The sequence below is a fragment of the Bos taurus genome, chromosome 4 (assembly GCF_002263795.3).
Source record: "Bos taurus isolate L1 Dominette 01449 registration number 42190680 breed Hereford chromosome 4, ARS-UCD2.0, whole genome shotgun sequence".
In the NCBI taxonomy this organism is placed as follows: Eukaryota; Metazoa; Chordata; class Mammalia; order Artiodactyla; family Bovidae; genus Bos; species Bos taurus.
This window is the reverse complement of record NC_037331.1, coordinates 85,199,840-85,223,916: the sequence shown is the minus strand read 5'-3', so window position 1 is coordinate 85,223,916 and position 24,077 is coordinate 85,199,840. Positions and strand designations below refer to the sequence as shown.

Here is a 24,077-nt window from a genome sequence, read left to right as displayed (position 1 = left end):
CTGGGAAGTCCAAGGTCAAGATGCTGACACCTCTAGTGTCTGGTGAGAACCCACCTCCTCGGTCACTGATGGCTGTTCTTTTGCCTTTTGTGAGGACCAGGCAGCAGGAGGGAAGGAGCTCTTTGGGGCACTAATCCTGTTCATGAGGGCTCTGCCCTCATGACCTAATCACCTCTCAAAGGCCCCACCTCCAAATACCATCCCACTGGGTGTTAGGATTTAACAAGTGAATTTGGGGAGGAGGGGCACATTCTGTCTGTATTATCTAAAGGTAATCCCAGGAATGGCCTGGCCCCCCTCACTCAGCTGACCATGGGCAGAGGCTGGGCTTCTCTTGTCTTGTAGGGAAGGTGAGAATTCAGTTTGGAGCTCATCAACATGGAGTAGTTTCTCCAAGTCATACAGCCAGGTTGGATGCCTGCCTTGTAACTTCCCTATCTATGCATCACTCAGCCTGGTCACTGACCAGGAAAGCTACTTCTTTCCTGTTAAAAGTTTCAATATTCTTTAAGCATAAATGATTTAATACAATTATGCCTCATGTAAATAGTCACAGCTGTTTAAATACAAAAGGAAGTGAGACTGGAGGAGCTGTGATTTAACCTCCCAAAGACAGCCAGATATTTCTGGTCTTCAATTTAACCTAGAAAGTTTCTATATCCTTAAACAAACTTTGATTTTGATGAGACTCCAAAGACCTATATTTACATTAGAGATGCTTTTGGAGAACAATTCTATTCTGTTCAATGTGAGGCAAAGTTATTTCCTACAATTGAATGAAGATACTATATTCATTTTGTGTTTAGATTCTTTCACCTCTTCTCAGGATAGTAAAGCATTGATGAATTCATCCTTTTTTCTTTAACAGTAAGAAACAGTAAATTTTAAAATTTATAATTAATTGCCTAAGTTGTATGTACAGCAAATTTTAAATTTTATAATTTAACAGTAAATTTTAAAATTTATAATTAATTGCCTAAGTTGTATGTACAGCAAATTTAAGGAAGTTCTGCTTTATGTTATTTAATGACCTTGATAAGGATATAATAGTTACATGTTTCCCCAAAATATTAAACACCCACCCCTCATTACACAATCATCCTTTTAAAAAACTTAGATGGTGAAAAATTGCTATAAATTAATTATTAGACATGTTTCAAGTCTAATCACGTCCCCTGGCACACTGCTGCTGCTGCTGCTGCTGCTAAGTCCCTTCAGTCGTGTCCAACCCTGTGCGACTCCATAGACAGCAGCCCACCAGGCTCCCCCATCCCTGGGATTCTCTAGGCAAGAACACTGGAGTGGGTTGCTATTTCTTTCTCCAATGCATGAAAGTGAAAAAGTGAAAGTGAAGTCGATCAGTCGTGTCTGACTCTTAGCGATCCCATGGACTGCAGCCTACCAGGCTCCTCCGCCCATGGGATTTTCCAGGCAAGAGTACTGGAGTGGGGTGCTATTGCCTTCTCCCCCACTGGCACACTGCTACATGTTAAAACTTTTTGTTTTATCTATATAATAGGCAGAGGGGAAAAAAGCTTGTATCCAGTAATATAACTTAGATCTTTTTTAAAATTTTGTATTTTGTATTGGAGTATAGCCAATTAACAATGTGGTAACAGTTTCAGGTGAACAGGGAAGAGACTCAGCCATACATATACATGTGTTCATTCTCTCCCAAACCCCTCTCCCATCTAGGCTGCCACATAATATTGAGCAGAGTTCCATGTGTTAAAAAGTAGGTCCTTGTTGGTTATCCATTTCAAATATAGCAGGGTGTACGTGTCCATCCCAAACTCTATTTTTTACCCCATCCTTTCTCCCCCTCAGGAATCATAAGTTCATCTCTAAGTCTGTGAGTCTCTTTCTGTTTTGTATGTAAGCTCATTTGTATAAATGATCATTTTTTTTCTACTACTTACGTAAGTTAAGGCCTATTCTGAATAAACACAAATGAAGGGTCTTAAATAAACATAAGTCTCTATCTCTATAGTCCTAACTGGTCAGATTTCAGTATGAAAATTCACCTGTGTTTGCATTCTGATAGGATCTAGCTTAAACAATTTAAAATGAAACAAAATGGTGCATCTGTTAAAACATAAACCAACTAAGAAGAAATTCTATAAAATATTATTTGCCTGAGGTTTCATTTTAAGGAAAAGAGGAAACAAATTATGTAAAAATAAGTTAAAACTAGAAATTAAAGTTTAAAAAATTCCAGAATATATCCCACATTCCAAGCATATTAATATTTTTGTTACATCTCTTTGCATTTTCCTATCTAGTTAATTTTCTGGAAATGAGATTAGATTATAGGCACAATATCTCACTTTTAAAATACTATTGTTTGTATTCAAGGTCTACGCAGGAAAGCAGAAGCCACCTCAAGTATTTATAAGAGAATGGACTTAATGAATGGAATTATTTTCATGGTGGGGGAGCAGACAATGGGGGTGGGTTGGGGTGGGGTGGTGGGTTTGCAGAGACAGGACTAAAGGTTAACCCAGGGGGTGGTAGCAGGAAAAGGAAGGCATTCCTTTTCCAAGGGATCTTCCTGATCCAGGGGCAAAGGAAGAGAAAGCTTGCTGACCTCAAGAGCAAATTCCTAATGGAAGCTGGGTCCTTAGAGCCTCTGAGAAGAAAGAGCCACTGAAGAGGGTTAGCTGCTGCCTTAGAAGATGCAAAGAAGGAAACCTGACTCCTCTCCCATCCCCTTCCAATCTCCCATTGGACAACCCTGCAGAACATCAGATCACAAGCCAGCCTGGGAAATGAAGCCCACTAGGTTCTGGGAAAGATTGAAAGCAGAAGGAGAAGAGGGCAATAGAGGATGAGATGGTTGGATGGCATCACCAATGCACTGGAAGTGAACTTGAGCAAACTCGGGGGGATGGTGAGGGACAAAGGATCCTGGTGTGCTGCAGTCCATGGGGTTGTGAAGAGTCAGATGCAACTTGGCAACTGAACAACAATGGGGTCTAGCTAGGACTTCCCAGGTGATGCTAGTGGTAACGAACCCTCCTGTCAATGCAGGAGACATAAGAGATACAGGTTCGATCGCTGGGTCAGGAAGATCCCCTGGAGGAGGGCATGGTAATCCATTCCAGTATTCTTGGCTGGAGAATCCCATGGACAGAAGAGCCTGGTGGGCTACAGTCCATAGGGCCGCAGAGAGTTGGACACAACTGAAGAGACTTAGCATGCACCCACAGGGTCTAGCTAATAAAAGGCAAAATCCAACTTGAAGCTAGGGCTTTTCCCCTCCAAACAGGTCTCTGTGCATTCACCACAGCACACTGCTAAGGTCCATCCTGATTTCAAGTTATTATGACCCAAACACAGACCTGTTTTTTGGTTGACTGACTCCAGAACTCCCCTAAAAGCAGCAAATTACATTTGACCAGAATTAGAATCCTGGTAGTCAGACTGATAGAACCTCTCTGCATAGCAGTGCCACGTGTCATGTCATGTCATCCTGCTTTTGGAAATGTCATAAGCACATCAGGCTTCGTACCTTAAGGAATAAGGGGCAGTCGGACCTCCTGCTAGGGCAGGCTTGAGGCTTTTCAGTTTCTATCAAAGGTGTGTGTTTCAACCCACTGTAAACTAAAGAACCAAAACGTCCATTTGGACAGAGTGAGGGGAAAAAAATGCCAAGCATAAAGCAATCTTATAAAGATGTCCAATTAGATCTGATGATTGTAAAATGCTCTACTTGTATGATACTGGGCACAGTATGTAATAATATCTGGTCCCTTGGGCCTTCCAAGCCTCGTGGTAAGTAAGTGCTGACAAGAGGCTCTTCATTAGAATAAATCATTTCAGAGTTGCATCCTTCAGCAGATCATTGGGAATGCCATTAGTAATAAATTAAAGCATATTTTAAAGGCAGGTGAAGAGATGTAAAAACAAATTGCCTTCCCAGATGAAGAGAGTTCCACAATTTAGTTGTTTGTGAGGCTGTTTGTAGCAGAAGCATCTGCTTTGGTTGTTGTTATTTTTGTTGTTGTTGTTTATTATAGTAATGAAAGTCTACAGCTAAACATGATAGAGCCTGGCTGTTAGTTATAAATTTGAGTACAGAAAAAATATTCTTATGTTTAAAAGTGAATATAAGATTGTGGATGTGGGTTTTGGCAATAAAATGATAATATACAATGTGTGCTTTAAATTAAAAACAAGAAAGAATATAGCGGTTCCATTATAGATGTCATTAACATGGATAGCTAGAATAGTCTCTTAAAATTTGTTTGACAGCTTGCTGTTTCTACCACTAATGAGTGTTTAAGATAACTATTTACAGTTGTAGAGTTAAAGCCTTTATAACACAGGGCCTTAACCTCAAAGAGCAGTCACTATGTGATCAACAGTGCTTGATTTTTCACTTTGAGAAAATGAGGCTGAAACTTGAAACAGCATGAGTAACATTCCTTGAAATATTCTTTAATACATTTGCTAGTGGTTTTACGCATACAAATAAAATTGTCTGCTTGGATAAAAGCACTTAAGGTAGTGAACTTCCACATATAAAAAAGAAAAAACTAAGTTAAAGTGAATGATAAAAGCTAAAAGCAAATGCTCCTCTTAAATCTATTTTCTTCCTTTCTTTTCTCTCTCCCTTTCTTACTAAAAAATTTATAAAGTTCCTATAATGAGTGAGGTACTGATAATAAATTCAATACTTGGTTCTTTTTTCTTCCCCAAAGATCTTATAGCTGAGGAAGAAAGTTAGAGTAATAAATAAGCAATTGAACTCTTGCTATTTTAGGTTTCTAAATACTTGTGTATTTTTTTCTCTTACCTCCAAGATGCCTGAGGTTATTGTTTGCAATGTTTTATTTTATCTAACTTCTACTGAAAACGTCATTAATTATCTTGTTTATACCTCTACTATTCACACTAAGAAGGGATGTCCCAATGGTTTTCTTTATTCAACACTAAAGAATCTCTTTTCCTCATAGGCAACTGTGTCTGAACTATTTTTCAAAAGAGATGTAAATAATGTCATTTCGATCCCTGGATGGGGAAGATTCCCTGTAGTAGGAAATGGCAACCCACTCCAGTATTCTTGCCTGGAAAGTTCCATGGACAGAGGAGCCTGGTGGGCTACAGTCCATGGGATGGCAAAGAGTTGGACATGACTGAGTGACTGAGCACACGTGTGCACGGACACACACACACACACACACACACACACTATTTCTTATATGCTCATTTAGAGCCCTCTTCGTGTAAAGGACAAGATGATGATATTTTAGGCCTTGCAGGACATGTGGCTTCTATAACAACTGTTCAAAGTGCAAACACAGCCCTAGAGAATCCATAAATGAATGAGGCTAACTATAATCCAATAAAAATTTGTGTCCATAAATAAATAAATAAAAACTGTATTTATGGACCCTGAAATTTGAATTTCATATAATTCTGTGTCAATAAATATTCTTCGTTTGATTTTTCTCCCTAACAATTTAAATAAATGGGCTTCCCTGGTGGTTCAGTCGGTAAATAATCTGCCTGCAGTGCAGGAGACCCAGATTCAATCCCTGGGTCGGGAAGATCCCCTGGAGAAGGAAATGGCAACCCACTCGTATTCTTTCCTGAAGAATCCTGTGGACAGAGGAGCCTGGTGGACTACAGTCCATGGGGTCATAAAGAGTCAGACATGACTTAGTGACTAAACCCATCACCAACTATTTAAATACGTAAATAGTCTTCTAAAACCACAAGTGGTACAAAAACAGGAGATAGGCTGTGTTGGACTTGTGGGTGGTGTCTTATCAACCTCTGACTTAGAGGGGCCATTCTTTGTGTAATCAACTCACTTTGGAAATGTTAAGTGTTGTTTTCCTGTGGAAGAGCTTGAAATCATTCAAGGAAATATTTCCTCAATACTGTCATACATATTTCTTCACATATTTTGTAATTCTTGACTTTAGGAAATGTACCTTCTAGGAGGGAAGAATAGAGGAGCCCCTGTTTTCCCAGCTCATCTGCCCTTCCCATCATAGCCCACTCTACCCACGACTGGAAGCCTGGTGTCAATGAGTGTGCAGCAGATCAAAGGGGAAATGGATTGATTGTCTGGTGGCAGCCAACTCTTTATCTAATTTGGGGTACAGTGGGTAGGAGGAAAATTTATTGTGTTCCAAGCACTTTGCTAAGTCTGGGAAGGCAGAGGGAGACTAAAAGAGGCAGACCTTGTTCTAGGTGACTTCTAGTAGGGAGAGAGGCTACATAGGAAATAATAATGCAATGATTACCACTGTAACAAGAAGAATTCTGGGATTCATCAGGAGTTGAGCATACTTGAGAAATACTCCCACAAGTATTTGGAAAGTAGGTCGATTGGAATTGAGTCTAGAAGGCTAAAAAAAGAGTGAGCCAAACAATAAAGAGAAAGAATATGTTAATAATGAGAGGCTTTCCGACAAGTGTTAGCAGCAGGAATGGTCTTATAAGCAGGTGGAGTAAGTCCCTGCCTATGACCATGCTCAGATACCTTCCTGGCTACTTCCTGTCTCTCATGCTCTTTGAATTACTTGAATTCCACCATAGAGACTTATTCTGCCTAAGAACTCTTCTCTTGGCTGAAATACAACTATTCTTGAGAGTGCTAACACATTAAGCCTTTGAACTCATTTGTATCTCTTTGGGATTAAATTTATGTATCAAACCGCTTCTTAAAGGCACTTGTAATGGGGAAAAAATGGTTCAAATATGGAAATCAGGCCCAGCAATGAAGCCTGCAGCACTGAAATCCAAACTTGGACTGTTTGAAAGTTTTACCTAGGGCTGGTTGTGCCTAGAAAAAGCTTTTTTCGTGAACTGACTTTTAAAAGGGCATTTGTTTGTCTAGCAGGAGTGAATGGAGCCAGCCATTATGCCTTAGAGACCCTGTATTGATCTTTGTAGACAAACCACTAAATAGGACTTGACTGCTACACAATGGAGGATTAATTTGCCCTTCCGTATAAGCCTACAGTGGGCATGTCAATATGTATTTATGAAACCTTGCTCTGTGCAAAGAAGAGAGTGAAGAACCCAATAAGCAAATTAAACTAGGGAAGCCAAAAAAAGGAATGTGGCCAACATGTTTCATTTTCCTTAAATGAAATTTGATTAAATGAAACCAGAAAAAACAAGTTTTAATATAATTTTCTAACTCTATTCATGGTTTTTAATTTACTGTTTATACACAGTTTGATGCTAATTATTTTATATTTTAGAAGGAATAAGATATGGAAACAAGTTTTTATCATCTGAATGACACTTTCTTGTTGAAACACCCAGAGATTACAGAAGATTTGAAATAAGGGTGAATCTAGGTAATTATGAGCTCCTGCTAGCCTGGAAATATAATTTTGTGTGGAATTTTGCCTAGGCTTACTAAGTGAGTAGGGAAGTAGGAAAGTTCTCTTGGCTAATTATTTATCAAACAAATTTCACATTTAAAACAAAATAGTTTTTCAAAAACCAAACTGATTAGCTAAGATATAAGTTTAACTCCGTAATTATTAATTAATGACAAAACTCACACAAGATAGGTGGCTTTCAGGAAAGCTAGCAAGTGAGAAAAAGAAACACACAGACAGCTACATGTTGGTTTTAATGTAATCAGGGAACATTTTGGTGCCTATGAGGACTCATCACTATGTACCTACTGAAATATGGTGTGCGTGCATACTAAGTAGCTTCGGCCCAGTCCGACTCTTTGCAACCCCATGGACTGTAGCCCACCAGGCTCCTCTGCCCAATGGATCCTGAGGTAAGAATATTGGAGTGGGTTGCCATGCCCTCCTCCAGGGGATCTTCTGGACCCAGGGATCAAACCCGTGTCTTCTTATGTCTCTTGCACTGGCAGACAGGTTCTTTACCACTAGTGCCACCTGGGAAGCCCCACTAAAACATGGTACCATTAACTAAAGATGTGGAGCTACGGAACCATGCGTTAATGTTAAGCTCTACAATCTTTCTTATGATGCACGTGAGGTGCTCTTTTAACCTCTTTTCAACTTTTCTGGAAAAGGTCAGTTTTCATTCCAATCCCAAAGAAAGGCAATGCCAAAGGATGCTCAAACTACTGCACAATTGCACTCATCTCACACGCTAGTAAAGTAATGCTCAAAATTCTCCAAGCCAGGCTTCAGCAATACGTGAACCTTGAATTTCCAGATGTTCAAGCTGGTTTTAGAAAAGGCAGAGGAATCAGAGATCAAATTGCCAACATCTGCTAGATCACTGAAAAAACAAAAGAGTTCCAGAAAAACATCTAATTCTGCTTTATTGACTATGCCAAAGTCTTTGACTGTGTGGATCACTATAAACTGTGGAAAATTCTGAAAGAGATGGGAATACCAGACCACTTGACCTGCCTCTTGAGAAATCTGTATGCAGGTCAGGAAGCAACAGTTAGAGTTGGACATGGAACAACAGACTGGTTCCAAATAGGAAAGGGAGTACATCAAGGCCGTACATTGTCATCCTGCTGATTTAACTTATATGCAGAGTACATCATGAGAAAGGCTGGGCTGGATGAAGCACAAGCTGGAATCAAGAATGCAGGGAGAAATATCTATAACCTCAGATACGCAGATGACACCACCCTTATGGCAGAAAGTGAAGAAGAACTAAAGAGCCTCTTGATAAAAGTGAAATAGGTGAGTGAAAAAGTTGGCTTAGAGCTCAATATTCAGAAAACTAAGATCATGGCATCTGGCAAATAGATAGGGAAACAATGGAAACAGTGAGAGACTTTATTTTTGGGGTCTCCAAAATCACTGCAGATGGTGACTGCAGCCATGAAATTAAAGGATGCTTGCTCCTTGGAAGGAAAATTATGACCAACCTTGACAGCATATTAAAAAGCAGAGACATTACTTTGCCAACAAAGGTCCATCTAGTCAGGGCTATGGTTTTTCCAGTGGTCATATATGGATGTGAGAGTTGGACTATGAATAAAGCTGAGTGCCTAAGAATTGATGCTTTTGAACTGTGGTGTTGGAGAAGACTCTTGAGAGTCCCTTGGACTGCAAGGAGATCTAACCAGTCCATCCTAAAGGAAATCAGTCCTGAATGTTCATTGGAAGGACTGATGCTGAAGCTGAAACCCTAATACTTTGGCCACCTGATGAGAAGAACTGACTCATTTGAAAGAACCCTGATGCTGGGAAAGATTGAAGGAAGGAGGAGAAGGGGACGGCAGAGGATGAGATGGTTGGATGGCATCACTGACTCAATGGACATGAGTTTGAGTGAGCTCCTGGAGTTGGTGATGGTCAGGGAGGCCTGGGGTTCTGTGGCCCATGGGGTCGCAAGAGTCAGACATGACTGAGTGACTGAACTGAACTGTACAACTTTTCTACTAAGAAACAAAAGTACGTGCTAAGTTGCTTCAGTTGTGTCTGACTCTTTGTGACCCCATGGACTGTAGCCTGCCAGGATCCTCTGTCCATGGGATTCTCCAGGTAAGAATACTGAAGTGGGTTGCCATTTCCTTCTCCAGAGGATCTTCCTAACCCAGGGATCGAAATGACATTATTTATATCTTTTTTGAAAAATCATTCAGCAGCCAGCAGTTATGATTTATTAACTGGAAGCAGAGAGTTAAGTGTAGCAATAGTTTCTATTCTTTGATAATTGGATGTGAAAAGTACAAGTAATTGCAGAGAAGTACAACAAACCTTAAAAATCTCACTTTACCAGGCTACACAACTACCAATTTTCTTTTTTTTTATAAGCTAACCTTAACAATTATATTTAAACACACACACACACACACACACATAAAACAAAACAAACCAAAAAGCAAGGTAGAACTAACTTTGGGACAAGATAGAGAATCTTACTTTAAATACTCTGCCAAATCCCTGCTATTAGTAAGCAGAGAGACATGAGTCCACAGTACGACCTCTATCAGTCAAGATCCTCTTTCTTTAGTCGTTTGCTCAGTTATGGCAGTGCTCCGTCTCTAATGCCCCAAAGGTGAATGCCAAAGAAAGCCAGAGAGCTGAATGAGAGGTCTATTTGGTATATTTGGTCTGCATCATCTTCATGCTCTAAGTTCTTGATTTACAATCATTGATTCCTAGTATCCCAGTAAGTCTTTAATTATCCTAAGAGCTATTTGGTGTTTCCAAAAAGTTTTTCTGTGATTTAATTTATATTTAATTCACATGAAAAATTAATATATGGCATTCTGCTCTCTAATTAAAAATGGGTGCTTGTTATAAACTCAAAATCTTAACAGAAAGACGTCTTAATTCCCAAAAGTTATAAATGGCTATTGTGATGAGATTTTCCATTTTTATCTTCTATTTCATATGAGAACATACCTCTGAGGGGAAGGTAAGTACCATAAATATTAAATGTGAGAAAACTGATAATACAGAAGGAGCAGACAAAATGCATCTGAATATTGCTAAATTTGTGTGATTACAAATTAGTATACAATTCTGGGGGTAAAAAGAGTTTAAAGATGAGAAATAGCAACTGGCAAACCAAATCAATGTAATTAATTGTTTCCATGGATAGCCGTTTGCAGGCACAATGTTGGCTCATCCTGGGTTATAACAAAATGAATCTATGAATTATAACTGAACATTTTTTACATGTTAATTGCATTGTATTTATAACAACACATGTTTTTACTTACATAATCAGATAGAAATAGTAATTTGCTTTCTTTGTCAGAACTTCCTTATCATATAAAAGAAGCTTTATCTGATTAACTTTAGGTGGTAAATTAAAATTCTCGAGGATTGAACATATTAGTACCATTCTCAAGGGAGGCATGAAGGAAGGAAAGGACAATTTTTAGGAAGAAAACATGTGAGCTTGTTTAGTAGTCCTTTATAAGTCCTTTAGCTTATAGTCCTATGACTATAGGATTCAGAATTATGTATCAAATTTTTTATTTTCTTGTATTCACTATCTCTTAGCATTAGAGATTAAATAATAATCTAAGTATTCAAGAAAGCACAGTAAAAGATCTACTACTCTCCGGATATGAGTAAAAACCTATTTTAATTCTAGAGCTTTCCTGGAATAAGCTATCATACAGAAAAAATGCTTGCTATCAAGCTAATATTGTTATTGGACTAGAGCTTCCCTGGTGGCTCAGTGGTAAAGCATCTGCTTGCATTGCAGGGGACACAGGAGACATGGGTTCAATCCCTGGGTTAAGAAGACCCCGAAGGAGGAACTGGAAACTCACTCCAGTATTCTTGCCTGGAGAATCTTATGGACAGAGGACCCTGGCAGGCTATAGTCCATGGGGTCACAGAGTCCCTATGGCTGAGCACATACACATACATACATATTCCAGAAAAACTAAACCTAACCAAACCAAGAGGAGTACATCACCACTATCCAGGCTTTTTAAAGTCCTTTCCCTCACAGTTTAGCTGTGCAGTTCACATAACTAATAACCTTATAGCAGAATCTCCCAATGACAATAAGGTCTTTGAGTCCCAGCTGGCACTTTAGTTCATTTCAGGAAAAAACAGATGCAGTTAAATTTCAGATTAGTGAGAGATGACAGGAACATTTGAATAAGGGTTTATTCTGGTGACTCTTGTCAGGAGTCATGGCCATCTCTGAGCATACATTTGCCAAGGGGTGAAATCTGCATGGATTTTGCTAAAAATAAGAATCCACCATTGCTGATTATCAAACACTAGCATAATATGCCCCTTATTAGTGTTTCCCAGTTGAAAGAATTTTATTTGAAGCAACAAGATTGTGAGATATTTTATTTTAATCTTGACAAGACAGGGAGTCAGAACACCTGCAGTCAAGTTCAGACCTGTCTCCTTCCAGATTTGTGGACATGGAGTGAATAATCTAACCTGAGACTGCTGCTGCTGCTGCTGCTGCTAAGTTGCTGCAGTCATGTCCGACTCTGTGTGACCCCATAGACGGCAGCCCACCAGGCTCCCTGGTCCCTGGGATTCTCCAGGCAAGAACACTGGAGTGGGTTGCCATTTCCTTCTCCAATGCGTGAAAGTGAAAAGTGAAAGTGAAGTTGCTCAGTAGTATCCGACTCTGAGTGACCCCATGGACTGTGGCCTACCAGGCTCCTCTGTCCATGGGATTTTCCAGGCAACAGTACTGGAGTAGGGTGCCATTGCCTTCTCCGAACCTGAGACCGCTCCTCTGCAAAATGTGGGGATAAGCATATTCACTCTTTCTACTTTCCAATTTGTGATGGGGGTTATATTCTAAATCATCTCATCCAGGTGGACTCTGCTGTTGGAGAAGAGTTGGTGCATTTTACAAATCATATTTCTAAAAAGTACATAATCCCATCATTGGGGAGGTATTATTACTACCCTTATTTTGCAGATAAAGGAAAGTAGGATTAAAAGGGCTAAGTATCTGCAGGGACAATCACAAAAGAAGTGAGGTGTAGGTGGGCCTGACCTCACACTCTTCCAGGGGCTTACATGTGGTCTTTTGACTCTTTTTACAAATGATGCCAGTTGCAAGCAGATGCCATGTATGCTTATCAATGGCAGAGCTAAAATCTGAACCCAGTACTCTGGACCTTGCCGGTGGAATAAATGTCTTTCAAGAAGCAAATAGAGGTATATCCTGAATCTGTACCCTTCAGGAAATTTAGGTTCAGCCATCACTTCAGGGACCTGTAGCTGGTTTTTGAAATTTCAGTTTAAGAGAACCATTTCTTTTGATTACCTTCTATTTTATTGTATTTATTTTTTAAATTTCCTTCTATTTTAAAATCAAATAAAATTTACTTTCTTGGGTGAAAATGTTTTGCACTTTTCATTATGGACTTCTGTTTGCTCTCCTTATCTAATATTCTTTTGTTCATTTATATTTTTCCTAGACTATAAAACTAAGTTGAAAAAAATACAATTCAGAAATTCAAACTTCAAAGGAAAACAAAACAAATATTTAAAAAAATTAAATAGAATCCATGGATACAAGTATGAATCAGATTCAGTGAAGTAGCCCTCATAGTCAATAAGAGTCCAAAATTCAGTACTTGCATGCAGCCTCAAAAATGACAGCATGATCTCCATTCATTTCCAAGGCAAACCATTCAACATCACAGTAATCCAAGTCTATGCCCCAACTAATGCTGAAAAGACTGAAATTGAATGGTTCTATGAAGACCTACAAGACCTTCTAGAACTAACACCCAAAAAACAAACAAACAAAAAAACAGTTGTTCTTTTCATCATAGGGGATTGGAATGCAAAAGTAAGGAGTCAAGAGAAACCGGAGTAACAGGGAAGTTTGGCCTTGGAGTACAAAATGAAGCAGGGCAAAGGCTAATAGAATCTTTTTTAAGAGAACACTCTGGACATATCAAACAATCTTTTCCCAAAACACGAGATGACTCTATACACGCACATCACCAGATGGTCAATACTGAAATCAGATTAATTATACTTTGCAGCAGAAGATGGAGAAGCTCTATACAGTCAGCAAAAACAAGACCTGAAGCTATAGCTCAGATAATGAGCTCCTTATTGCAAAATTCAGCTTAAATTGAAGATAGTAGGGAAAACCACTAGGCCATTCAGATATGGCCTAAATCAAATCCTTTATGATTATACAGTGCAGGTGATGAATTTATTCAAGGGATTTGATCTAGTAGATGGAGAGCCTGAGGAACTATGGACAGAGTCATGTAACACTGTAGAGGAGACAGTGAAAAAAAATCATCCCAAAGAAAAAGAAATGCAAGAAGGCAAAGTGGTTGTCTGAGGAGGTTTTACAAATAGCTGAGGAAAGAAGGGAACTGAAAGGAAAGGGAGAAAGGAAAAGATATACACCACTGAATGCAGAGTCGCAGAGAATATCAAGGGGAGATAAGAAGGCCTTCTTAAATGAACAAAGCAAAGAAATAGAGGAAAACAATAGAATGGGAACAATTAGAGATCTCCTCAAGAAAACTGGGGATATCAAGGGAACATTTCATCCAAGGATGAGCATGATAAAGGGTAGAAACAGTAAGGACCTATCAGAAGCAGAACAGATTAAGAAGAGGTGGCAAGAATACATAGAAGAACTATACAAAAAAGCTCTTATTGACCCAGATAACCACAATGGTGTTGCCATTCACCTAGAGCTAGACAATCTAGTGTGTGAAGTCAAGTGGGCCTTAGAAAGCACTGCTATGAACAAAGCTAGTGGAGATAATGGAATTCTAGTTGAGCTATTTCAAATCCTAAATGATGATACTGTTAAAGTGCTGCATTCAATATGTCAGTAAATTTAGAAAATTCAGCAGTGGCCACAGACTGGAAAAGATCAGTTTTCATTTCAGTCCCAAAGAAAGGCAATGCCAAAGAATGTTCAAACTACTGGAAAATTGAGGTTATTTCACATACTATTAATAGAAAGTAAGTAAGTAAGTGTTAGTGCTCAGTCGTGCCTGACTCTTTGTGACCCCTGGTGGACTGCAGCCCACCAGGCTCCTCTGCCCATGAGATTTTCCAGGCAAGGATACTGGAGTGGGTTGCCATTTCCTTCTCCAGGGGATCTTCCCAACCCAGGGATCAAACCGGGTTTCCTGCACTGCGGGCAGATTCTTTACCAACTGAGCTACAAGGGAAGCCCAATAGAAAGGTTGTGCTCAAAATCCTTCAAGCTAGGCTTTAGCAATATGTGAACTGAGAACTTCCAGATGTATAAGCTGAGTTTAGAAAAAGCAGAGGAATCAGAGATCAAATTTCAGATATTCACTGGATCATAAAGAAAGCAAGGGAATTCCAGAAAAAACATCTACTGCTTCATTGACTACGCTAAAGCCTCTGACTGTATGAGTCATAAGAAACTGTGGAAACTTCTTAAAGAGATGGGAATACCAGACCACTTTACCTGTCTCCTGAGAAACCAGTATGCAGGTCAAGAAGCAACAGTTAGAATCAGACATGGAACAACAGACTGGTTCAAAACTGGAAAAGGGGTACAGAAAGGTTGTTATTGTCATCCTGCTTATTTAACTTATATGCAGAGAACATCATGAGAAATGCCAGGGTGGATGAAGCACAAGCTGGAATGAAGATTGCCAGGAGAAATATCAACAATCTGAGAAATGCAGATAATACCACTGTAATGGCAGAAAGTGAAGAACAACTAAAGAGCCTCTTGAAGGTGAAAGAAGAGAGTGGAAAAAGTTGGCTTAAAACTCAACATTTAAAAACCAAAGATCATGGCATCTGGTCCCATCACTTCATGGCTAAGAGACTGGAAAAAATTCAAAACAGTTTCAGATTTTGTTTTCGTGGTCTCCAAAATCACTGTGGATGGTGATTGCAGCCCTGAAATTAAAGACACTTGTTCTTTGGAAGGAAAGCTATGACAAACCTAGGAAATGTATTTAAAAGTAAAGACATCACTTTGCTGACAAGGGTCCATATAGTCAAACCTATGGTTTACCCAGTAATTATGTACAGATGTGAGAGTTGGACCACAAAGAAGGTTGAGCACAGAAGAATTGATGCTTTCAAACTGTGGTGTTGGAGAAGACTCTTTAGAGTCTCTTGGACTGCAAGGAAGGGAAATCCACCCTGAATATTCATTGGAAGGATTGATGCTGAAGCTCCAATACTTTGGCCACCTGATATGAAGAGCTGACTCACTGAAAAGACCATGATGCTGGGGAAGATTGAAGGCAAAGTGGCAGAAGATGAAATGGTTAGCTAGCATCACTGACTCAGTGGACATGAGTCTGAGCAAATTCCAGGAGACAGTGAAGAACAGAGGAGCCTGTTGTGCTGCAGTCCCTTGGTTGCAAAGAGTCAACACGACTTAGCATCTGAACAACAACAACAAACCAAAGAGTAAGTGCTTTTAATCTCAGTCCTTTTAAAGTCCATGCTGACAAACTGTAGAGCAAAAAGCCTTGGTTCTGCCTGATCACATCGACTTTTAATCATTTCAATTGGGAGGAAGCACCTGGGACATCAGCTGCCAACTCTGGAGCGCAAGCACTTAGTCTTCTTAATTTTCCCTAACCTTATTTAGAGTCTTTGTTACACAATCAGCTCTTTTGCTGTCCACTTTAGCTTATATATTTTTATTTTTTGTCTCTTGTGTTGTCTGAGTATGGCCTGAGACTAAATAAAATTAGTTGTGCTCCTAACTTTAAATACAGATCTTGGTGATCCTTCATATTAAAATGAACCAAAATAAAAAATGAACTCATTCTGAAAAATCTGTTATGAACTCCTTTTGCCCAGAAACTAAACCCTTAAGTATGAGAACCAGAATATTCTCTTAGTTGAATCTGAACAAAACTTGTATAAAACACGAAAAGCATTTAACATTTTTTACTTATTCCTAAGGAAATCCAGGGGAGTTGCGTCAAATCCTCAGTGACAAGAAAGGCTACTTTCTTATGTAATTTAATTTAGGGAATCCTACTGGGTCCCTGCTGGTGGCATGACCCTCTCCATGGCCTATCTGGTACTAGTCGTTTTCATAAGAAAATATAATTTCTTTCAATTTCTTTGGTGCTCCTTAAATTAAGTTTGGACAAGAATATCTTTATAGCTAACAGACATTAAACTATTTTAGGCTTCCTGGAAAAGTATATACAAGTCATTTAAATCCAATGTTAAATTCATTGCTTAACATATACTGACCTTCAGTTTTACTGAATAAATAATAAATGTTACAGAACATGTGGAATATAAACAGCGATCTAAATGTACATATGCACTATATTGATGAAATCAGTATTTTGAATCTGTTATCAAATGCTAAAATCAGTATCTTTGATGAGAAGATATGATATATCTTAAAGTGAAAGTGAAAAGTGAAAGTGAAGTCACTCAGTCGTGTCCGACTCTTTGAGACCCCCATGGACTGTAGCCCACCAGACTCCTCCATCCATGAAATTTTCTGGGCAAGAGTACTGGAGTGGGTTGCCATTTCCTTCTCCAGGGGATCTTCCCAACCCAGGGATTGAACTTTAGACAACTGATAATTTATCATTTTTATATAAGCATTGAATGTGACATACAATATATAAAAGTATATAAATATAATATTTAATCTACATTTTATATTTTTGTGTCATATATATGAACTAGGAAAATGTTTGGTACAAAATTTTCTAATTGTGGTATAGTTTGGAGAAGGAAATGGCAATCCACTCCAGTACTATTGCCTGGAAAATCCCATGGACAGAGGAGCCTATAGGCTACAGTTATGGGGTTGCAAAGAGTCGGACACGACTGAGAGACTTCACTTTCACTTTTCACTTTCACTTTAAGGAAATATGGGCTTTCCTGATAGCTCAATTGGTAAAGAATCTGCCTGCAATGCAGGAGACCCTGGTTCGATTCCTGGGTCGGGAAGATGCACTGGAGAAGGGATAGGCTACCCACTTCAGTGTTCTTGGGCTTCCCTTGTGGCTCAGCTGGTAAAGAATCCTCCTGCAATTCAGGAGAACTGGGTTGGATCCCGGGGTTGGGAAGATCCCCCGGAGAAGGGAAAGGCTACTCACTCCAGTATTCTGGCCTGGAGAATTCCATGGACAGTATAGTCTATGGGGTCATAAAGAGTCTGACACGACTAAGTGATTTTCAATTTCACTTTAGGGAAATATTCCATTTATTTATATCTTCAGAAAAGTAGTGGCAGAAAGGCAGAAAGTATGTGAGAAACAGTGCAGACAGACAAAAAACTTACCTAAGAACATGGTTAACTGATTAATGTAAATTAAAAACTCAGACTGAGGGGGGAAAAGTGTACAATATCTCTAGTTTTGTAAAACCATACAGATATTATCATTGCCATCTCTCTTGCTTTAGTGAGTGCAGTAAGAATGATCAGGTAAGGATGCATGTTTTGCCAGACCTGAGTGCAAATGCTACTGCTGCCGTGTAGCCTGGGTGTGAATTAACCTTGATGAGACTAAATTTTCCCATCTGTCAAACAGAGCTAAAATCCTCAGCTTGTTAATTTTCTTGATACAGTCTGAGTACCAATCTTATTATGGCTGCTTAAGCCAAGACAGTCACAAGTTACGATGGTAAATAAGAAAACTTGTTGTTTGGAGCACTTGCCTTCAGAACTGGGATTCATATCAGGGGACACTGAAGGCAAAATGCAAAATCAACTCAGGTTAAAAGGACTGAGATGATAATTAACTTTGTTTATCATTGTCTCTCTTTTCAAAGGGACTGAAGTGTACAATGCCCTCCTGGCTAAAATATTTGCAATTGCATTATTGTATAATTTAACTTTTATTCAACTTTTATAATGAGACAGAGGAGAAAATATTGCTGCACTAAATTACCTGCTCCCTGCTCAGATTTGAATATTTAATAGCTCAGTCAATGGCAAAGCAATTATAAATGTCTGCAAATAAAAATAATTCCTTATTCCTGGTGTGCAAACATATGCATGTGCTTTCCTTATCAGTTACAATAGGAGTTTGAAAAGAGGCTTAGGAAATATTTGTCATTCTTCCTTGTCCTCATAGTATATTGAAATTCCGGATCTTTATTATAATGATTCATTATTGTGAATCTGGAGTGTGATTAAAGTGCCATCAGGTACTAAGCAGCAAAACACAGTGGACACACGGAGTGCACAGGGCCGGCTTCACAGGTGTGTGACCTTGCATGAGCACAAGGTCATGTGCTCACAAAGGCCCCCTGCTGGGTTTAATGCTCTGCTGCTGCCATCTTGAAATTCTTCTTAATTCCATCTGAGATTGTGTTTTGTAAGTGCAATCCTGTGGGATGCTGGAGCACACGCAAGAGCAGAGGAGCTGCACACAGCCTGGGAGTCAGCTGTTCTTGCTGCTCTATTTGCATATAACACGTCCCATGGGCATAGGCTCCTGGGGGATCCACACACACTATGTGGGAGTTCAGCAAGACAGAGCAAGTACATCTTGCTCTGAGCATTACATCCCCGCCTGAGGAAGTAGGGGTGCTCACAGCCCTGCAAAGTCACGCTTTCCTCTTGAACCAGAATGTGGTTCTAATATAGAAAGAAGGAATGGCATCCTAAGAAACATGAACAAGCAAAGAACCTTCACCACATACACCCCTTTTTACTCCTGTTCTTTTCCTCCTTCGCTGACCACTTATGGGGAAGATAACCAGAAGGAAAGGGGAAAGACAGGGCAATCCGGAGCAACCCAAAGCTTTTCCCTCAGGGCTTCCTCACTCATCAGCAAGCTCGGTAGACAATGTGGGTATAATGAGAACATAATCATGAAGGTACATAAAAACAACTGAGTTAATTTTGTTTAGCATCTCTACTATTCTTATAAAACCAAAATATGCATATGTATTTGAATTATGAAATATGAACTATGTAATTTTGCTGTTTCTGCATATAAGGGGAATATTCATATTTGCATTTCACACTGATATTGCCCAGTGTAAAGATGAAAAATAAAATTCATGGTAGTAATTTAAAGTTGTAAGTTTTCTTTACTTAGAATCACAATAAGTAGCAAAGAATTACAAGTGAAGATAAACTATGGAAGAAGGGACAAAGCTTTGCATTTTAATGTTTTTAAGGGACTTTTTCCCTTGCTTTTTGAACAGAGGCTCAAATTTTTATTCTGCACTCAGTTCTGCAAATTATGTAGCCTAGCTGGCATGAGCAGGGTATAACAGTGGTTAATTTCAAACGTTTTGAAGTCACCCAGAGCTTGATTTAAATCATGTTCTGCCACTTGGATATGGCTTCACTTTTCTAAGCTCCAGTTTTCTCATCATTTAATTATTTAATTAACCTTTATTGAGCTTATTTAATTAACCTATATTTATTGAACATACTGTGCTTCTGTGAGGCACACAAGTAACTTTCTTTACCCTCATGGGACTTACATGGTAGAGAGGAAGACAGAAATTAAACTGATAAAAAATAAGTGCATAATTACACATTCGGATAAGGGCTATTAAAAAATATGAAGATATTTTGAAAAAGAAAACTGGGGAGGGTATTGCTGCTGCTGCTGCTGCTATGTCGCTTCAGTCGTGTCCGACTCTGTGCTACCCCATAGACGGCAGCCCACCAGGCTCCGCCATCCCTGGGATTCTCCAGGCAAGAACACTGGAGTGGGTTGCCATTTCCTTCTCCAATGCATGAAAGTGAAAAGTGAAAGGGAAGTCGCTCAGTCATGTCCAACTCTTTGTGACCCCATGGACTGCAGCGTACCAGGCTCCTCCACCCATGGGATTTTCCAGGCAAGAGTACTGGAGTGGGGTGCCATTGCCTTTTCCGGAGGGTATTGAGACCCAATTTATTTTGGGTAGTAAATACTTAAGTTAAGACATGAGGAGGAGATAATTGGGGAAAGAATTGATCAAAGGAAGAAATGAAAATACCTCTCTCATAAGGCATTTATGAAGACTATCTGATACACATAAAAACATCAGGACAGTCCTGATAATAGTCCACAGTGAACACAAGAGAGCTTTATCATTATTAGAAGGCTGACACTAGCCTGTCTAAAAGTTGATTTTTTTTGCCTTATCCTCATTATCCATTCATATTAGGCAGTATGTGTGTAAATATTTTTCTAGAAGGTTCATTATTGACATACTGCTGCTACTGCTAAGTCACTTCAGTCGTGTCTGACTCTGTGCGACCCCGTAGACGGCAGCCCATCAGGCTCCCCCCTCCCTGGGATTCTCCAGGCAAGAACACTGGAGTGGGTTGCCATTTCCTTCTCCAATGCATGAAAGTGGAAAGTGAAAGTGAAGTCACTCAGTCATGTCCGACTCTTCACAACCCCATGGACTGCAGCCTACCAGGCTCCTCCATCCATGGGATTTTCCAGGCAAGAGTACTGGAGTGGGATGCCATTGCCTTCTCTGTCATTATGGACATAGTCACTCCTTTAATGATATTTAGCTGAACTTTAAGTATGGAATGGGCTTCCCTGGTGGCTCAGAGGTTAGAGCGTCTGCCTGGAATGCAGGAGACCCGGGTTTGATCCCTGGGTTGGGAAGATCCCCTGGAGAAGGAAATGGCACCCCACTCCAGTACTCTTGCCTGGAGAATCCCATGGAGGGAGGAACCTGGTAGGCTACAGTCCACGGGGTCGCAGAGAGTCGGACACGACTAAGCAACTTCACTTTCACTTTAAGTATGGAATAGGATTCCATTTTGTTCATTCTGTCTTCGTTTCCAAGCTCTTTCTTACACATGCATATCAGTTTCTAATGAATTTACTGAATTCTGAATCTATATGCTGTCGGACTCAGTTTTGTTTCATTATAATTGTGATAGCACACTTCCCTTTGGGCATAAGAGCATTTCAATTAAAGAAAGCTAGCGAAGGTCTCTCCTTCCTGTCTTTAGTTTTCTTTTACATGTCATTAATTTTAGCAACTGTTATGAAAATGAAAAAAAGAAAAAGTGCCTTTCTTCTCTTTGGGTTGTCACTTTTGTGTCTCCCTTTCTGCCAATCATGGAATTATCGTCTCCCATAAGCCTCTTTTATTTGAAAACAGGCTCTTCCCTGTCACCTTCCCTGGTGGAATCCCAGGTCTGAGGTCAACTTAGCTAGCTTCATGCCAAAGCAGAAACATCTGGGAAAGGCTGGCAAGTATAGAACTGTCCCCGGGCAAAATCCTGTGATGGGGAAGGTGGTCTTTGCTGTCACTGTGCCCCTCATCACTAGCTCTCTTACCGCTTCCTCCCTTGATCATCCAGAGCCCTCAGCTGATGGAAAGGTGTCCTATTGCAGCCTGCCTTGTCCCTCAGCCGCATCCTTGGTGCTCGACAACCCCTTGCTCACCCCCACCAAGGGCAAATGAACTTCAGGGCTCTGGGAAGGGGCCTACCAATGTGTCCACAGTGTCAAGTATACATTTGTTTAATTTTATAGAGTCAATTATTGTATGTCTATAGACTAGTGCTGCTATCTCTTTCTACTTCTACTTTCCTGCCTTCATATTTCCCCTATGGTCAGAGAGTGTTGGAGCACGTTAGGATCTGACTAAAGGATTAAACTGGGTATACATTTAGTTTGAGTTTAGTGGGTTACATTTATGGGATTCATAGCCACTCCCGAGAATAGTTACTATTGTCATCGCTGTCTTGGTGTAGGGATTATTTGCAGGTATATACCTACCACCCTCTGTGTCAGTCATCCGGTACCTCACCCACAGGTACAAGGCTACAATCTTTATCAATATAGAAATATGTTCTGCATCATCTGGGAACAGAAATAGGTGTATTTCTCCTGGACTAGCCAGAACTAGTCTAAGGAAAATTCTGTCAGTCATCACATGTGTAAACTAAGAAGCGAAAGATTCAGTTCCCATTAATGCAAAGTGAAAGACAAGTTCTCTCCTGCTGGGGATAGAATTGATAATGCAGGGTACATTGCATCATACACTTTTAATAGGAATCTTAAAGCAGAATTGTACTCAGCTACACTTCTGGAAAGACAGAATTCTTGCCTTTTTACTAAACAAGCCTGTAATAGTACTATAAGCAATAAATAGGTTTTATGCATAAGTGTCCTAAAAATCCTAATAATGATGCTGTTAAAGTGCTGCACTCAATATGCCAGCAAACTTGGAAAACTCAGCAGTGGCCACAGGGCTGGAAAAGGTCAGTTTTCCCAAAGAAAGGCAATGCCAAAGAATGTTCAAACTACTACACAATCGCACTCATCTTACATGCTAGTAAAGTAATGCTCAAAATTCTCCAAGTCAGGCTTCAACAGTACATGAACCATGAACATTCAGATTTCAAGCTGGATTTAGAAAAGGCAGAGGAACCACAGATAATCGCCAACATCTGTTGGATCATCCCTTTGGGCATAAGAGCAAGAGAGTTCCAGAAAAACATCTATTTTTTTCTTTACTGACTATGCCAAAGCCTTGGACTGTGTGGATCACAACAAACTGTGGACAATTCTTAAAGAGATGGGAATACCAGACCACCTGATCTGCCTCCTGAGAAATCTCTATGCAGGTCAGGAAACAACAGTTAGAACTGGACATAGAACAACAGACTGGTTCCAAATTGGGAAAGGAGTACATTAAGGCTGTGTATTGTCACCCTCTTATTTAACTTATATCCAGGGTACATCATGCGAAATGCCAGCCTGGAGGAAACACAAGCTGGAATCAAGATTGCTGGGAGAAATATCACTAACCTCAGATATGCAGATGACACCAGCCTTACGGCAGGAAGCGAAGAACCTGAGAGCCTCTTGATGAAAGTGAGAAGAGAGTTAAAAAGTTGTCTTAAAACTCAACATTCAGAAAACTAAGACCGTGGCATCTGGTCCCATTACTTCACAGCAAACATATGGGGAAACAATGAGAGACTTTATTTGGGGGGGCTCCAAAATCACCACAGATGGTGACTACAGCCATAAAATTAAAAGATACTTGCTCCTTGGAGGAAAAGCAATGACTAACCCAGATAGCATATTAAAAAGCAGAGACTTTACTTTGCCAACAAAGGTCTGTCTAGTCAAAGCTACCTTTTTCCCAATAGTCATGTATGGTTGTGAGAGTTGGACTATAAAGAAAACTGAGTGCAGAAGAATTGATGCTTTTGAACTGTGCTGTTGGAGAAGACTCTTGAGAGTCCTTTGGATTGCAAGGAGATCCAACCAGTCCATTCTAAAGGAAATCAGTTCTGAATAGTTATTGGAAGGATCGATGCTAAAGCTGAAACTCCAATACTTTGGCTATCTGATGTGAAGAACTGACTCATTTGAAAAGACCCTGATGCTAAGAAAGATTGAAGGCGGGAGGAAAAGGGGTCGATGGAGGATGAGATGGTTGGATGGCATCATTGACTCGATGGACATGAGTTTGAGTAAGCTCTGGGAGTTGGTGATGGACAGGGAGGCCTGTTGTGCTGCGTGGTACAGTCCATGGTGTCACAGAGTTGGACATGACTGAGAGACTGAACTGAACTGATGCATAAATGTGTGTGTGTTAGTCACTCAATAGTGTCCGACTCTTTGCGAACCCATGTACCATAGCCCACCAGCCTCCTCTGTTCATGAAATTCTCCAGGCAAGAATACTGGAGTGGGTAACCATTCCCTTCTCCAGAGGATCTTCCTGACCCAGGGATCCAACCCAGGTCTTCCACATT

At 39.9% G+C, this 24,077-nt stretch overlaps 1 protein-coding gene and 1 non-coding gene across 2 annotated transcripts in view; one reads left to right on the top strand and one right to left on the bottom strand.

Moving 5' to 3' along the window:
- KCND2 (potassium voltage-gated channel subfamily D member 2) overlaps positions 1-24,077 on the bottom strand; it is a 563,761-nt gene that overhangs the window by 28,205 nt on the left and 511,479 nt on the right. The gene's annotated exons all lie outside the window — the stretch shown is intronic.
- TRNAS-GGA (transfer RNA serine (anticodon GGA)) lies at positions 20,885-20,956 on the top strand. Its single transcript has one exon. It is a non-coding gene; the product is annotated as a tRNA-Ser (tRNA).